The following is a 17,588-nucleotide window of genomic DNA, read 5'->3' as shown; positions in this document are numbered from 1 at the left end:
TGTATGTGTGTGTACATATAAACAAACATACACACACACAAGTATCAAAGGATTACATGTGCATAGGAAAAAGTCTAAGGTTAACATCAAATATGTACTACTCTGAGGGGTACGTTTGGAGAGGTGGGGATTTATTTATTTTATATAGTCCTGAATAATGGCTTTCCAGCTGCGAGTTAGACTTCTACATTATATACAAAATAAAATCCACTTGGACTACATTACTAAAATAAAAACCAGCAGAAGAAAAGTTTAAAAATGTGCAGATAGGGGCTTACCTGGTGGCGCAGTGGTTGAGAATCTGCCTGCTAATGCAGGGGACACGGGTTCGAGCCCTGGTCTGGGAAGATCCCACATGCCGCGGAGCAACTGGGCCCGTGAGCCACAACTACTGAGCCTGCGCGTCTGGAGCCTGTGCTCTGCAACAAGAGAGGCCACGATAGTGAGAGGCCCGCGCACTGCGATGAAGAGTGGCCCCCGCTTGCTGCAACTGGAGAAAGCCCTCGCACAGAAACAAAGACCCAACACAGCCAAAATAAATAAATAAATAAAATTAAAAAAAAAATGTGCAGATAGATCCACAAGAGTAGGGATGGGTGGGAAAACTTTCTTAAGTAAGTCAGGAAGATAAGCATCTGTAAAGAAAAGATGAACACATCTGACAAAAAAAAAAAGTTTCAGTATAAGAAACATCATAAACAAAGCTGATACAAATGATAGGTATAAACGAAAAAAAAATTGGTGACATGTGACAAAAAAGATTTTTTTTTTTAATTTTGATTTTAATTAATTTATTTTTGGCTGTGCCGTGTGGCATGTAGGATCTTAGTTTCCCGACCAGAGATGGCACCAGTGCCCCCTGCAGTGGGAGCACGGAGCCCTAACAACTGGATCACCAGGGATCATTACCCGAAGAGATTATTCCTAATATTAAATATATAATAAAAAATTAAAATGTAATAAATTAATATCTTCACACAAAGAACTACTACAAGTTGAAAAAAAAACTAACGAGAGAAAAATAGGCAAAATATAGGAACAGGAAATGTATTAGAGAACAAAGTAAAGTGGATAATAAATATAGTAGAAGATACCAATCTTACCAGTAGTCAGAAAAATGCAAAACAAAACAGTATGCCATTTAATACCTATCAGATTGATGAATATTAAAAAAGTTAATGATGTCCAGTGCTCATGTGGTTATAGGAAATCTTTTTGGAAAGTAACTGGTAGAATTTATTCATTAAAAATAGGCTTACACTTTGACATCTCACTTTTGACAATCTCTTATAGACTCCATGTAACACAGAAGGCAACATACTAACCGAGAAATTCTCACTTCTATAAATGTTGTCCTTTTCCTGACTTCACCACCAGAGTTGAGTATAGCCATTTGCAGAGAACAGAGCTAACTCAGGATAAGTTTAAAGCAAAACTGATCACCTATACCCCTAAGAGATGGAGATAAGTAGGAATGTCTACATACTAGACAATTAGGGGTTATCTACACAGCATCTCCATTCTGGGAAATCCCTCAAATACTCCCTCATTTCCTTATTCTCCCAGGGCTCCACTGCTGTAGGAGCAGCCATGACTGGGTGCCTGAGCTGGCCAAGGGCTCCATTCACAGGGATTTTGGGACCTGGAAACACTGGAATTGGTGGTCTCCCTCCTGCAGTTGTATGTGTTGCAAGTAAAATCATGAATCCTTTGGCAGTCATTTTTTCTTTTACATGTGAAGAATACAGAGAGAGAGAGAAGAGAAACAGACATGAAAGGCATAGAGAACAACCTAAGGATATTTAAGCTCCCGACTTGAGTTGCTCCAGAGGACTCGACTGCATTCTGGCCTTTCCTGTGACTTGGTTATTCACCTTCTCCTTAGATTCGGTGAGAGATCTCCAAAGTCTTCCAGTAAGTTCCATTTTTTGCTTAAGCTAATGTAACTTGTCATTATCCCTTGCAACCAATAGAAACCTAAATAACGAAGTCTTCCTATTAAACAATTAGCTTCTTGATAAGAACATGAAATATTCTCCCCTGCCGTGGACCTTGAGCTAACAATTAAAAGTATTAAGTGAAGGCTGATATACATCCTCCTCATTCCACTCAAGCTCTGTTTTTTTTTTTTTTGGCATGTGGGATCTTAGTTCTCTGACCAAGGGATTGAACCTGCGCCCCCTGCGCTGGAAGTCCGGAGTCTTAACCACTGGACCGCCAGGGAAATCCCCGTTCCACTTGCGCTCTGACATAACCTCTGGAGCACTCCAGCTCCCCAGCCACACAACTCTGCCCTAAAGCTCATGCCTACCTTGCTCAATTCTATTTCTTTAGGGCTGACTTTTTCGGGAAAGAAGGGAAAAAGAAAAAGGAAGGTTCTTAGAGTTTCCTAAAGAACATCAAGTATGCACAAGAGGCATACGGTTAGAGATCAGACAAGCAAGTTCCTGACTCTGTTAGCCCATCGTCACACTGCTAAACACCAGGAAACACTGTGCTGGCTTGAGCTGTTATAGTTATATTATATATTATAATTATGTACATATAATACATATAATCCTATAGATAATATATAGTTATATATTATATTTAAACTGTTTTTATTCTTTTTTGTTTTTGTTTTTTGTTTTTATTCTTAATTGCATATTTTAAAATTTATATTCACAATGGTTTTTAAAGCAGGAATCGCAAGAAACTCTGATGTGGAAATACATCCTAATTAGAAGCATAGATTTGACTGCATGAAACTTTAAAACTTCTAGCCACCAAAGCCCACAATGGACAAAAGGAAAAAGACTAATGACAACTAAGCAAAAATATTTTTTAAGGTTTAACAGAGTTGACTTTCTTTCTTTCTTTCTTTGCATGGGGTCTTAGTTGCGGCAGGCGGGCTCCTTAGTTGTGGCTCCAGGGCTCCTTAGTTGTGGCATGCGAACTCTTAGTTACGGCACGCGTGTGGGGTCTACTTCCCTGACCAGGGATCGAACCCGGGTCCCCTGCATTGGGAGCTTACCAATGCCCCACCAGGGAAGTCCCCAGTGTTGATATTCTTGATGGGTTGGCCTAGACAGAATGAATAAAAGAGCTGGCATTTTTTGTTCCCCATTTACTTAAAAGAGCCAGTGTCCAGTGGCATATATCCTGCATTAACATTACATAAAGTGGCAAGAATTAGGTGGCTAGTAGATAATCGCACCTAAAAAGATTCCTTTCAGAGTCTGTCCTCTGCCCGAAGAGATCAAATAGGGAGCTAGCATTATATCTCAACATGATAAACAACACAGAAAAACCAATTTAACACACACACACATACATGAAATGGGCAAAGGATATGAAGAGATAATTCCCAAATGAAATTGAATGATGAGGGAGGGAGGGAGGAAGAAGCAGAAAGGGAAGAACAGTAGGGACAATAGCACTTGCTGGAGACCTTGCCTTCAGTCCATGAACAGCCTCTGGGGCATTTTTTTCTGGCAGTTTCCAGAGCTTTACGGCTATTTGCACTTCTCCCCAGAAGTGTAATTTAGTCTATGGTCTTCCTAAATTACCTGGATGGATTTTTTTTTTTTCCACATGGCGTAGCATGCAGGATCTTAGTTCCCTGACCAGAGATCAAACCCGTGTCCCCTGAAGTGGAAGCGGGGATTCTTAACCACTGGACCACCAGGGAAGTCCCCTGGATGGATATTTTTAACCTGGGTCTTTAGGGTTCTCTGGCAGGCCTGACAAGAGGATATAATTTGAAGCATAGGAAGGAAGGCTGCAGAAATACCTTTGGGGCAGACACTATTCTCTGAGGTGCTACTTCCTCTTCCCCATCGTTAAAAGTGAACTATTAAAGGAAGATTAAAATAAGCTAAAAATTTAATTAACAAAGTAATGAGATCATCAGAACCAGCAGATATAATCAAAACAGTACAGATCCACCCCCAGCCAGGCCTAAATCAGAAATAATTAAAAGCAATGTGACTTATCCTGAGCAGCAGATAAGACATACAGGCAGGGGCATTTCTTAATCAGGTTACAAGGCAAGGTCCATAATGCCTCAAGTCTCAGGCCTGAGAACTCTTTGACTGCCCTAAAAGCTTACTCATTCTGATTTACTTGTAGGTTAGAACAGCCTCATTTGAAAGTTTTAAGCTGTTTGCAAGTTCTCTGAACTTTTCCTTAATCCCTAAAAAGTCACATGCAGATTTCAGAACTATAGAGCCCTTGTGTGTTTCCCTAAAAAGTGGGGTTTACATACCAGTAGTACAAACAGCCCTCCTATTTTAGATTCTGCTCTTGGGGAATAATCATCTGGTTTACACCCCATTTCTCTGTGCAGCCAAATGCCAGGTCCATAAATGACTTCTTTATGGTGTTAAAAGAAAAACTGAGGCATATTACACATGTTAAGAGTTTATTTGATCAAAAGTCCATTGAAATCAGGCAGCAACAAACCAAAACTGGCTAGAAGTGCTCCAACTACAGGAGCCTGGGGAAAGACTTTTATAGAGAAAAGGAAGAAGCAAAGCAAGGCAATTCTTTGACTAACTACAGTGTAAGCATTATTTGGGACAAGCCTAGTTGGCTGTTTGTGATTGGTTGTCCTTAGGTTTCTATTTCTTAACCATGAGGCATTTACATTCTTAGGTTTTTGTTTGCTTATGTAGGCTGTTGAGGCCTCACCTAATGGCCTCCTTGTTTAATTAATCTAACAATGGACCCAGGATATGGGTGTCATGGAATTTTTCAGTCTCTGTTACCTATCTCAGAGATGGCCATCCTAACTGGAAATATTCCAGCTTTTTCTGTGGACCACATCTCTTTAGAATGTTATAGAAAATCAGTTCGTTACAGTGGGAGGTAATCGTATTAAAGTTATGAGCAAGAATAAACGATGTCCCAGAAGACAGCTTCCTTTGAAAGTGGGCTCTGACATTTTGCTAGTCTGCAAGCACATTTCAAAGCAGCTGCATGTTAAACTACCATGGAAGTGGCTGATTTCAGGTATTATAGTGATAACGTATTTCAGTTACAGTTACGTTTAGATTACAAAATGATATCCGTTGCATGATACTCTACCTGTAAAAGTGCTGCATTAAATAAATTACATATTTGGTGTTCACCTCTCTCTGTGATAACTATGGTATCTGTTGTGCTCAGAACAGCCAATTCTGTCAGAGAGGAGCTAATCTAAAATCTCGGGCTTCACTTGAGCCCTTCTAAATCCTACCAGATTGTAAGCAGGTGAAACAATGGAAATGACATCCAAATCAGTTGTTCTGCCTATGATGTTCTTCTTTGCTTTTTAGAGGAGAAGGTTAAAATTTAGGTTTAAGTTATTTATAGACTTTAGTCTTTCCTGCATTGTTGCCACAGAGAATCTGGAGAATCTGTGCTCGGTAATTACCAACATTATCCTCATTTAGTTTCCTTTCAGAAAGTAAAAGACAAACCTAGACCCAGGACAGGTGATAGGCAAACTAGACCTACAGGATTTGTTCTGGTGAAAAACAAAGTAAAAAATTCACATCAGTGAGATAAAGGGAAGAAAACAAACATTCTCCAGACGCTACCAGTATTATGTGGGGTTGCAATGGCTGAGGTGTCCCGTTCAGCTGAAAGGGTCGGTGTCAGATGGGAGCAAGTCAGTGCAGCCTGGCAGGGATGGTTTCCTAGGGAGCCTTTACCATTTCCCTCTGTGATCAGTATTATAGAATAAAGAAGACACTCTTCAAATCTGTTGATGTCACTAAACTTAAATGCTAACATATTTTATAGAGATGGGTTGGGATAGGGGTAGGGTTACCAGATAAAATACAAGATGCCCAGGTAAGTCAGAATCAGATAAACAACGATTTTTTAGTATAAGTATGTCCCATGCAACATTTGGGACATCCTCATGCTAAAAAATTATTTGCTGTTTATCTGAAAATCAAATTGAACTGAGTGTCCTATGTTATTTTATTGCTAGATGTGGCAACTGTAGATAGGGGAGTTATGGAGGAAAGGAGCCTAAATCGTGATGCTCAGAGTGGTGAGCATCTTTTTTTTAGAACTCAAAATAATCCAATAAATCTGAAGAAATACTCAGGCTGCAACACAATGAAGTTGAGTGACAGAAGAATGTAAGACAGAAAAGATAGGAAAACAATGAAAATTTTGGTTGTGAGCTCCTTAAGGGTAGTTTTCTTTTTAAATCATTTTTGTATTCCCAAGCTGCAACTTTCTCTTTTAGTTTGTGAGCATTACATTGTTTTTTGAATGAATGAACTCTTTCCATAAAGATGCCCTTACAATGTTCTTAAAAATCATTGACTTTCTTTTGTAAGAAATTCATGACACTTATCTATTCCTTAGGGAAAAGATCAAGGATTCTGTGTAGTGAGAAAATCCCCAGAGCCATTAAACAGTCCACAGGAGCTGAGGGATGCAAATTATCTATTGGAGAATCTACTCCCAGGATAACTTTCAAAACACTCTTGAGTTTTTCCTAGAAAGAAGGAGAAAGAATTCAACCAACAAGTTCACCAGAAGAGATCCATCTTGAAAGGAAAAAATCAGGCAGCAGCCATCCTGTAACCCTCTCAGCAAGGGAGTGAGGGCCTTTTAAGAGTTAAGCTTTTTAACTGCCTTATTGTTATTTTTGGAATCCTGCTATTGTTTCCCCACAGTGTTTTCCCACAGTGATTGACAGGCAAACGCCTAAAATAAGAAGGATCAGTGGGTCTGTCTGTAGAGTGACAACTTGGAAGAAGACATTCAGAAGCTAGTCTGACGTGGAAGGGGAGAAGTATAACTGCCACCCTAACCCCCTACCCCATTTCAATCTGAGAGGGTGGGTCTGAGCCTAAAGATGGTAGGAGAATGGGCTTGGTTCCTAGGGAAGGGAGATGGGGATCTACCAAAAATCCACTGAAAACATTTGTAAATTGTACTTATGCATTATTTTGATGAGAAGGTCCATATCTTTTATCATATTTTAAAGGAATCTTAAAGATAGCTATGACTGGGGCTTCCCTGGTGGCACAGTGGTTGAGAATCCACCTGCCAATGCAGGGCACACGGGTTCGAGCCCTGGTCTGGGAAGATCCCACATGCCATGGAGCAACTAGGCCCGTGAGCCACAACTACTGAGCCTGCGCGTCTGGAGCCTGTGCTCTGCAACAAGAGAGGCCGCGATAGTGAGAGGCCCGCGCATCGCGATGAAGAGTGGTCCCCGCTTGCCGCAAGTAGAGAAAGTCCTCGCACAGAAAGACCCAACACAGCCAAAAATAAATAATAAATAAATAATTAAAAAAAAAAAAGATAGCTATGACTGAAGATTGGATAGGTAAAACTGGGCTTTGAAGGACAGTTGTGAAAGCTTTGCTTGCTCTTGGAAGCAATAAGATGTCATTGTTGCATTTATTTTTCATGGCAGCCATATTGTTTCCTTACCATTTTCTTATTCTTAAAACAAGAAAAGGTTAACAAGTTTTAAGTATTTATTGACCCTCTTTGAAAATCTTTGTGTTCCACTTGCCTATTCAGATATTGAGTGTATAGCAAGGGAAGCAAGAGGATGTTGAAAAATTGTACCTGCTTCACAATTCATTCAATGTCAGTCCCCTCTGTTTAACTACCGCAGATTAGAAATTACTCTTTAGAGATACCAGGGCTTTCTGAAAGCAAAGGCATCTTCAGTATAGCTCCAGAGCTTGGTTTTGGAGTGACATAGCCTAAGCCAGCTCCTGCCAGTAGAAGTAGTTGTTGTAGAAATAGAATAGAATCCTGTGACACATCTTGCACATGTGCTTTTGTCTGAGGACACAGCCTCTATCATAGAAAACATAACACCTACACTCACCAAGAATCTAGGTGGGATAGGAGGAGGTGGGGGTGAACTTCACAAAGTCTAGAGATAACACATTTGTCACATTCCAAGCGCTGAAAATAAGTGTTTTTGCACCTCTGAAGTTATTCTCGCAAAACGAGGTGCAATGACAAGTTAACATCTAGGTTTCAGTTACCACTTAGCTGCAGGGGAGTATTTTAAACTATTATATTTATGAAATTAGATTTATAAAAAAAAAATCCCCTTAAAAGAAACATAACCATAAAGAGAGCTTAAATATCACCATGTATTGTGGCAATCTGTTATCAATTAAACAAATAATTCAGAAATCAGTGACATTCTGTTCTAGTGAATTAATAATCAGAAACAGATACATTTTGAAATATACTTCCCCATTTTAAATATACATGTATTTCTCAGAAGACTCAAGGTCAATGCTCTATTTTAAATTAAATGTTACAATCCAGGGTTCTAATTTGTTATCCGCTGATATTCATTTGCCTAGAATTTTAGATGCAGTTCTATTAATATTTGAAGTAAGTTGGTTGGGCACCCAATAAATTGCCTAGTTCTGTGTAATCCAGAGGGAAAGAGTGGCCTGTCTGGCCAAGTCCATTTTTTTCTTTACCCTCATACACCTTCATCTGACACAGGTACTTTGAGTAGGTGAGTAAAGAACTCGTGACAGCTGCAGGTTTTACTTCCTTCAGGGAGCCCTCTCTAACCACTTAGGGATAAAACACCACTTTTTTTTCTCTCTGTCACTATAGTTCCAGAGACCTATTTAGTGTACATCTTTCTCAAAATATTATGAACTCTTTTAAGGAACTACCTTTGTGTCCCTGGGTCTGACACAAAGTAGCTACTCCCAAAATGTGGGTTGAGTAAATCGGTTGAAGTGAAAATAAGATAAACAGCACGGAATTGGAGGCATTTGCAAATACCACCACTGTAGTGGGTTGAATACTATAGTGCCCTCCCCCAAATTAATTTCCACCCAGAACCTCAGAATGTGACTTTATTTGAAAATAAAGTCTTTACAGATGTAATTAGTTTAGGATCTCCAGATGAAATTATACTCGATTTGGGGTGGACTCTAAATCCAATGACTGGTGTCTTTATAAGAGAAAGGAGACGGAGATTGGAGACAGGCACACATAGGGAAGATGACCATGTGAAGACAGGGGCAGAGATTGGACTTATGCAGCCATCGACCGAAGAACACCAGGAACCACCAGAAGCTGGAAGAGTCAAGGAAGGATTCTCCTCCAAGGCCTTCAGAGGGAACATGGCTCTGCTGCAACCTTGACTTTGGAATCCTGGCCTCCAAAATTGAGAGGGGCTAAATTTCTATTGTTTTAAGCCATCTAGTTTGTAGTAATGTGTCATGGCTGCCCTAGGAAACTAATTTACCACCATGCTGACTGCAGCTGTGATCCTAGATAATTGCAAAGCAACTACCAGCTCAGTTTCCCTTCTCACTTTCAAAGAATTAAGAAAACATATATTAGATTGAGTGAGTGCATAATATCATATTCTGGATCATACACGTAACTTTATAGGTGTCATTGCTAAAATCAGTTCCCTATTTGACAGATGAGGACATTGAGGTTGAGGGAGTTTAAATAACTGGTATCATGAAAAAGTATGTAATAATCTTAGCTAACATTTTAGTGCTTAATATATATTAGGCATTGTGCCAGACTCTTTGTATCAATTATTTTATCTCATCTTTACAACAAGACTGTAAAGGTAGGTACTCTTAAATTTTTCCCTATTTCAAAGATGAAGAAACTGAGGCACAGAATATAAACTATGTGTCCTAAGTCTAGTACTTGGCAAAAGCAGGATTTGAACCCAAGTAGTGTGGTTCTAAAGCTCTGGTGCCTCAGACACTTGCTATGTTGTATACAGATATTGTGTGCTCATCACCCCACCATTCCTGCCTCTGATTCCAAAGACAACCCATGCACTAACTAACTGCCCTTTAGCATCTTGCACACATGATCATATTACCTTGGCCATTTCCAACAGGATGGTTTTTTTTTTAACCTCTCACTGATACTCCTAGTACACCAAAATAGCAGGAAAGTATGCTTATTTTCTCTGATTTCAGAGCTAATTTTTTGAAAACACTTTGATACACAAAGCAAGTCTGATGGTCAAAATATAATCATCTGGGTGTCCCCTCCAATAAAGAAAAAAAAAAAAATATATATATATATATATATATATATATACACATATATTACATAATCGTCTACCATTTGTTTTGTTTGGATCCCAGTGAGACAGCAGCAAAGCCATTTTGTTTTGTCTACATTGTTTGATCACAGTCAATGTTCTGCTCTTATACGTATAGGCAGTTCTGAAGCGATCTTTTCATTTGTCACGATTACACAACTGTAGCTAGAGAAATACTGTAGCTTGATAAACACTCACCATCCTGGTATAACAACTGATCTTACATTTTTTTTCCCACTTTGCTGGAATTTTATCAGTTTTTCTACACATGTAGGAAAATAGGCAGAGAATGGAGGGCCAAATGAGCCTGTGATACAATGGGTGTATGAAGCTTCAGTTGGCCTTAAATGTCAAACCATATCCTTCCTGAATAATCAAGAATGTCAGTGTCTATTACTTTCTACTTCTTGGCATGTACCTTGCACAAATGTCAAGTTTCATATGATGCATTTTCTAGGTGGGAAGTCTTTTAGAGACCTTAATTTTTTCTATATTTACTTTTTAGAGTAATGGTATATATTAGTTTAGTAATTCAAATATATTACTAACATATACTAGTAATTCAAATTGTATAAACAGTAGGCTAAAGTGAACAAAATATTGAAACAAATTACACATCTACCTTCTCCAGTCTTCATAGTTACTCCAAACACTGTGGCATTAGTACACTTGGTCCAACCAAGATCAATCATAGTCTCTTCCTTGCGTGTTTCCCTCCTGGGATAGATGATTGGTTCAGAGATGCATTTCTGATCCAAGATCAGCCAATCTGATTCCCGCCATTAGAGTTTTGGAAATGTATCTAAAAAGACATTAATTTCCTTCTGTATGACAGAAACAGAGGGCAGGTAAATGTGGCAGCTATTGGTGTATTTTGCACTGAGGAGCAGGCAAAGTGGTTTGGTAATGAGAGATGAGTGAGACAGACAACCAGAGAAAAAGAGAATCAAGGAGCAGAAAGGAATATTTTATGGATTTCCCTAGTGCTCCTCCAGTCTGTTGCTGACTATATTAGTTATCTATTGTTATGTAACACATTAACTCAAAACTAAATGACTTAAAACAACAGCATTTATTACCCCACAATTTCTGTGGGTCAGGAATCTAGACATGGCTTAACTGGATCCTCCATCTCAGAGTCTCTCACAAGATTACAGTCAAGGTGTTGACCAAGTCTGTGGTTTCATCTGAATTCTCAACTAGGGAAGGATCTTTTTCCAAGCTCTCACATGGTTGTTGATAGGATTCAGTTCCTTGCAGACAGTTACATCGAGAGCCTGTGTTCCTCTTAATTATGGATAGAGGTTGTCCTCAATTCCTTGCTACATAAGCTTTTCACAGGGCAGCTCACATCACGGCACCTGCCTTCATCAGGGTGGAAAGAGAAAGAACAAGGTGGAAGCTACAGAATTTTATAACTTAATCTTGGAAGAGATATTCCATCACTTTTGCTGTATTCTATTTGTTATAGGTCACTATTTCCGGTCTACACTCATGGGGAGGAGATTATACATGGTGTAAATACCAGGAGTCAGGGATCATTGAGCTCATTTTAAAAGCAGCCTAAAACACTGACATATCTTAGCCCTTAGGTGCTGTGAAATAACACCAATAACCCTGCAATGAAGCTTAATTTTTGCTTAAACTAATCGAAATTGGTTTCTAATATTTACAGCCCAAACTTCTTTTTTTTCCTTCCAGTTTTATTGAGAAATAATTGGCATACAGCACTGTATAAGTTTAAGGTGTACAGCATAATGATTTCACTTACATACATTATAAAATGATGACCACAAAAATGTAGTGAACATCCGTCAGCTCATATAGATACAACATAAAAGAAAAAGAAAAAAAATGTTCTCTTTGTGATGAGAACCCTTAGGATTTACTAACACCTTTCATGTATAATACACAGCAGTGCTAATTCTATTAATCATGTTGTGTATTACATCCCTGTTATTTATCTTATAACTAGAAATTTGTACCTTTTGACTGCCTTCATCCAATTCCCCCTGCCCCCACTCCTCATCTCTGGTAACTACAAATCTGATCTCTTTTTCTACGAGTTTGTTTACTTGTTTGTTTTTTGAAGTATAATTGACCTACAGCACTATGTTAGTTCCTGGTACACAACATAGTGATTCGATATTTCTATACATTACAAAATGATCACCACTGTTTATAGCCAAAACTTCTTACATGTATCCTGTAGTTTAACAAAATCCACATTTAGAATCAAAATATAATTGTATTATGAGAAAATTTGTTACTACATTTCTAAATTCCTTTAACACATGCCACACACATGCACATAAACACATACATGTACACACATATCTAACATTATTTAACAGTGATAAAGGCTGAGATATGAGGAAACAAAGCAGTAAGGACTCCTACCAATAGGAAAATCAATGCAAAAAAATAAAAACTCTGAAATGTTCAGGTAGTCAGTGAGTATATTATAATCAGTGGCCTTTCCTATTCTTTTTTTTTTTAACCCCTAAATGCTACATGGAGGAAATTTATTTTTTTATGCTTTTGCTTTTCAAAATATCTTACTTTTCTCTCATCATATTGTAAAATGGAAAGGCAAACAAACAAACAAAAAATTATATAACACTGTGACTAATTTGATTATTTCTCTCTGCTTCAGATTATGGGATACAGTTTTGCATTCATTATAAAAACTGGAAAAAAAATTTGTGAAAACCCCTTGTCTTGGGGTTACTATATCAGTCTGTAGGAAGTAGAGTAGCTTTTTTAAAAAAACCTTTAGCAAAAAGTCCCCTCCCTGGTTTTTGCTACAAATATTAACCTCAAGCATTCACTTCCTTCCATATTATTTATACATGTAACCTCAAAATTTCTTCTAAGAAGTCACAAGTAGATATAAGAAAGATCACAAATATCAGCCATCTGTAGACCAGACCTGACAAGCTTCATGGTAGAGATGAAAACTTCTCATTTCAAAGAACTAAAAAAGGGCTATTGTATCCACCAGAAGCTAGACTGCTGACCCTCCCGGTCTCACCACCCAATCAGGAATTCTATAAATATGCACCTCAACCACATAAACATTTTCTTTCTAGTTTCTGGACTGGAGTTTATCTTTGCTGTGCAGAATCAATTTAGTTTTGGACAGAAAAATTTGCAAGAAATTAAAGAAGCAGCTTTTAAAAGCAAACAAAGAGACATAATGGGCGTAATTTCCCAAACATGCCAGAACAGGACCATGTGTTGGATTTTATTTAAGAAAGCAAAGAAATCCCCAAAGGATTACTCGAGTTGGATTCTTATTTTGGTAATGACTTTTGTGTCTATTGGTTCTGTCAATTAAAATAGACCTTGCAGGATAAAATGATATTATAAACCATGTCCAAAAGACCTTGGAATTAGAAAAAGAAATTTGGTGCCGCCCAAAAGGGGTTGGAGGGTCAGGAGAATGTGGTAAATATACACCTTTCCCAGGTGCCTCCTCTGGGTTTTGACAATTAAAAACCAGCAGAAAAAAAGAAAAAGAAAAAAGGCACAGTCTCCCATTGAAGATGACATACATTTCTTCTCCATTTTAACTCAGTTGATGAGCCACCCAAGTAACATACGTAAGTAAAAACTCCTTCTTAAAACCAGACATTTTCTATACTGCCTGTTTCACATATCGTGTAAGTGTTGGTTGGGGCCCGACTGGTCGATCCTGCTGATTTTTTCCAACAGAGCATCCACCACCTCTACCTGATTGGCACATCTTATCTTCGAGTATGTGATGCCCTGCCTCACTGATAACACCAGATGGGCCAGTAAATCTCAATCTTGACTGTACATTAGAATCATCTGGCAAAGCATTGGAAAAAATAATCCCAATATCCAGTCTGCCCCCCTGGACCAATCTCATCAGAATCTCTGTGGTGGGATTCAGGCATTAATATTTTTTAAAATTCCCCAGTAACTATAATGTGTAGCCCAAACTGAAAACCACTGCTAAGGGGACTTCCCTGGTGGCACAGGGGTTAAGAATCTGCCTGCTAATTCAGGGGACACGGGTTCGAGCCCTGGTCCGGGAAGATCCCACATGCCGCAGAGCAACTAAGCCCGTGAGGCACAACCACTGAGCCTGCACTCTAGAGCCCACGAGCCACAACTACTGAACCCGCGCGGCAACTACTGAAGCCCACCCCCCTAGAGCCCGTGCTCCGCAACAAGAGAAGCCACCGCAATAAGAAGCCCACGCACCGCAATGAAGACTAGACCCCGCTCTCCGCAACTAGAGAAAGCCCGTGCACAGCAACGAAGACCCGACGCAGCTCAAAATAAATAAACAAATTAATTAATTTAAAAAAAAAAAGAAAAGAAAACCACTGCTAGGTACCATTTGGTATATTAACTATGACCTTAACTGATGCAAGCTGCTGAACTGCTAGGGGATTTAAGAAATCATGTTTATGTCCGTTATATCTCAATTTTTAAAATTTAAATAAATAAATAAAGGTAAAAAGAAAAAGAAATGCATTTTTGCTTGAAATACAATGACCACTCACTAATTTAAGGCAGTGACACAAACTTATTGGCTCCTTACTATTTTCTTTCAGGGAACACATTCCACAAAATTCCACAAATTGTAGAAGACATGCCCTTCTCTCTTCTAGAAGAATATCCCATCAGTTCATTGAAAGAAAATGATGGTGCTGCTTTTGATAAACTACCAAAGAGAACATTCTAAGAAAAGTGTCAATTCATAACTGGGGTAAAAGCACTTATAAACCACAAATGTGAGAAGCAACCTTTGCACCATGAAGTTGACCCTGACAAAGTAGTAATAGAATATTGAAGTCTGGAAGGAAACTTTTAAGATGTGCAATCAGTATCAATCCAAGCCTAGAGAAACCCAGGACCAGAGATAAGTGATTAGTCTAATGTTTTACTGCTCTTGAGAGGCATTATAAAAATCACCCTTCTCATTTCTAGTTCAGGGATTTTGTTATTAATGTATGCGAAGCATTCCATTTCCTGTCTGGCCAATAGTAAATGCTCAATAAATTGTAGCAATTGGTAGAAGTAATGGTGGTGGTAGTGATCATATTGGTAATAATAATATCTGCAAAGCTTTATTCAGTGTTATAATCCCTGTCTTAAAGTACTTCACAAATAAAAATGACTGTCTCTCTTGTGGATGACACCTCACTTATTTGAAACGTGAGAAGTTTAAGAGCAAAATAATAAAAAGGGGGGAGTAAAAAAGGCTTTTATTAGCACTGAAATGAAAACTTAAAATAGCCTTTCACTATTTAATGACTCATCGGTTGAACATTTTATGTAATTAATTATAAAATACATATAATCTGATCTGACTTTATCCTTTATCTAGAAGATCCTAGAGTATCAATTTGTCTGATGAAAATATGTTACCGATCTGCATACATATTAGAGAGTTAAAAGTACTTTGACATGTTACTTAATTTAATTCTCACATATAGTCAGAAAATATTGCTATTATTACCACTTCTTTACATTTAATAAACATAAGCTCAGAGAACGAGAGGGACCTAGCTAAGGTGGCTCTGTTAATAAGCGGCAGGGCTAGTATTTCATTGTAGGTTTTCTACCTTTGAGTCCTTCATTAGGTTACATACTTGGACTGAGTCACTATAGCCTTTTGAATACTTGACTTTCCAGAGCTACAGTGTAATGCTATGTCCTTGGCCTTCATTGAGCAGAATGTGTACCGCCTCTATTTAAAAACTTGCTTTTAAAAAAAATAGTACCTCATTATGTGGCTCAGTCTTATTTAAAGGAATTGGAGACAAGTTCTTTTCAGAATTCAGAGCCAAAAAAGTATCTATATCACCCGACAAGCTGAGAGCTTCCTTTCTTTAGATGAGGATAGTGTTTCTTTTCGGTTGAAAGTCTCTCCTTGCCTTTGCTTCTAGGAAACTCAGAGCAAAGTTTTATACTTGATCATTCCAGATTTTCTCAACCCAGGTTTCTATGACATATCATCTCCCCTTCTTTCCCCTCACCCCCAAGACCATCACCTCATTTATACATGACGTCTGCTTTCCAGTATTTGTCAGTGATTCAGTTTTATTGTACTTGGATTGGGGTAGACATCCACAGTGTTCAACTACGTGAAGAATATTTCTCCCTTTTGTGGTAATAGAATCTCAATACTCTTGCTTACTTTCTTTTCCCTATTCTCAGTCCATGTGGTTTAGAGGGAATTCATTCTAGTTTTTGAGAGCCCAGGGGTGGAAACATGACCCAGGCCAGGCCTATCAGTGTGCTCTGTTGCCCTGGCCTCAGTAACTGGATCAAGAATGAAGCCATGACATGACACAAGTCAGGCCTATCAAAGCGCATTCATATGCTTTTACTAGCATGACTGTAAAGGAGGTGTTAATTTTCCGGTAGAACGGCCAACAGGATGGGATGAAAAACTAGAGCTTCTGGCCTCCATCTTATTCCACAGTACAGAGTGCCTGAGAATGGCGCCAGCCCAAAGGAAAGCAGATCTGAGATATGAAGATAAGGAGACCAAGGGCTGTTGACCTCTTTGAATTCTTGGATCTAGTTGTGTTCTACTTCAAGTCTTCAACTATATGGGCCAATAAATTCCCTTCTGTGCTTAAACCATTGTAGTTGGGGTTTTCTGTACTGTGCAATCAAATGTGAGTTGTTAAATATAGTGATTTATTTTTTACCACCACAAATTCTAGTTGAAAGCAGGCAGGACACAAATCAAAATAAATACACACCATGTACAGGTTTTTATCCTTAATATCACAATTAATCAAGACAAGTTTTTGATTATCTGGTGGTTATATTGGTCATCAACCTTTTTTCATAAGGACTGAAATATAGCAGCATTACAGTATATACTTTCTTTGTTTTGTTTTTGCTAATTAGGTAGAACATAACAAAATATAAAATGTGCTCAGTTTCTTCCACTTTGGTAATAAATTGGAAACCATAGTCAATAGAGTAGTTTTCAATTTCAAACATTTTGTATTTCAATGAACATTGTACCCTTTTAAAATGAGGATGTTTCAGCTCTTATAGCTCCAAGATGCTCAAGTTAAATTCAAAAGGCTCTTTTGGGCCAGTTAAACCAGTGTTTGACCTTCCTGCTGACTTATTTATGTCTAAATATCTCTGATTTCTTAAAAAATAATGTCAAATGCATGACTCATTCCTGTTTAGCTTTATTTGGTCTTCCATTGTGGATTGTTACTCTAATTTCTATTATTCAGAAGTAGTTCCTCAAGATTAGGCATAACCTCACCCATGGTCTTCTTGTCAACGTTTTGGAGGTGGCTTAGTCTCGTGTGTGTGTGTGTGTGTGTGTGTGTGTGTGTGTGTGTGTGTGTAATGCAACCAGTTTTATTTCTTTTAGTTATACCTCCTGTTATGAACTGAATGTTTTTCTCCCCCACCCCCTTCCAATTCCTATGTTGAAGACCTAACCACCAGTGTGATAATATTTGGAGGTGTGACCTCTGGGAGGTAACTGGGGTTAGAGTAGGTC

At 38.4% G+C, this 17,588-nt stretch overlaps 1 long non-coding RNA gene across 7 annotated transcripts in view; it reads right to left on the bottom strand.

The window, feature by feature from the left end:
- LOC133100991 (uncharacterized) overlaps positions 1-17,588 on the bottom strand; it is a 495,678-nt gene that overhangs the window by 14,091 nt on the left and 463,999 nt on the right. For 6 of the 7 annotated variants that reach the window (XR_009702569.1, XR_009702571.1, XR_009702568.1 and 3 more), the window contains one exon: positions 7,061-7,146. The exons of the other annotated variant lie outside the window; for it this stretch is intronic. This is a non-coding gene — a long non-coding RNA (uncharacterized LOC133100991). Of the gene's footprint in view, positions 1-7,060; positions 7,147-17,588 lie in introns of those variants that run through there. 7 annotated transcript variants of the gene reach the window in all.

The sequence above is a fragment of the Eubalaena glacialis genome, chromosome 11 (assembly GCF_028564815.1).
Source record: "Eubalaena glacialis isolate mEubGla1 chromosome 11, mEubGla1.1.hap2.+ XY, whole genome shotgun sequence".
Lineage (NCBI taxonomy): Eukaryota > Metazoa > Chordata > Mammalia > Artiodactyla > Balaenidae > Eubalaena > Eubalaena glacialis.
Note: the sequence above shows the minus strand (reverse complement) of the source record. Positions and strands in the feature narration are given on the sequence as shown.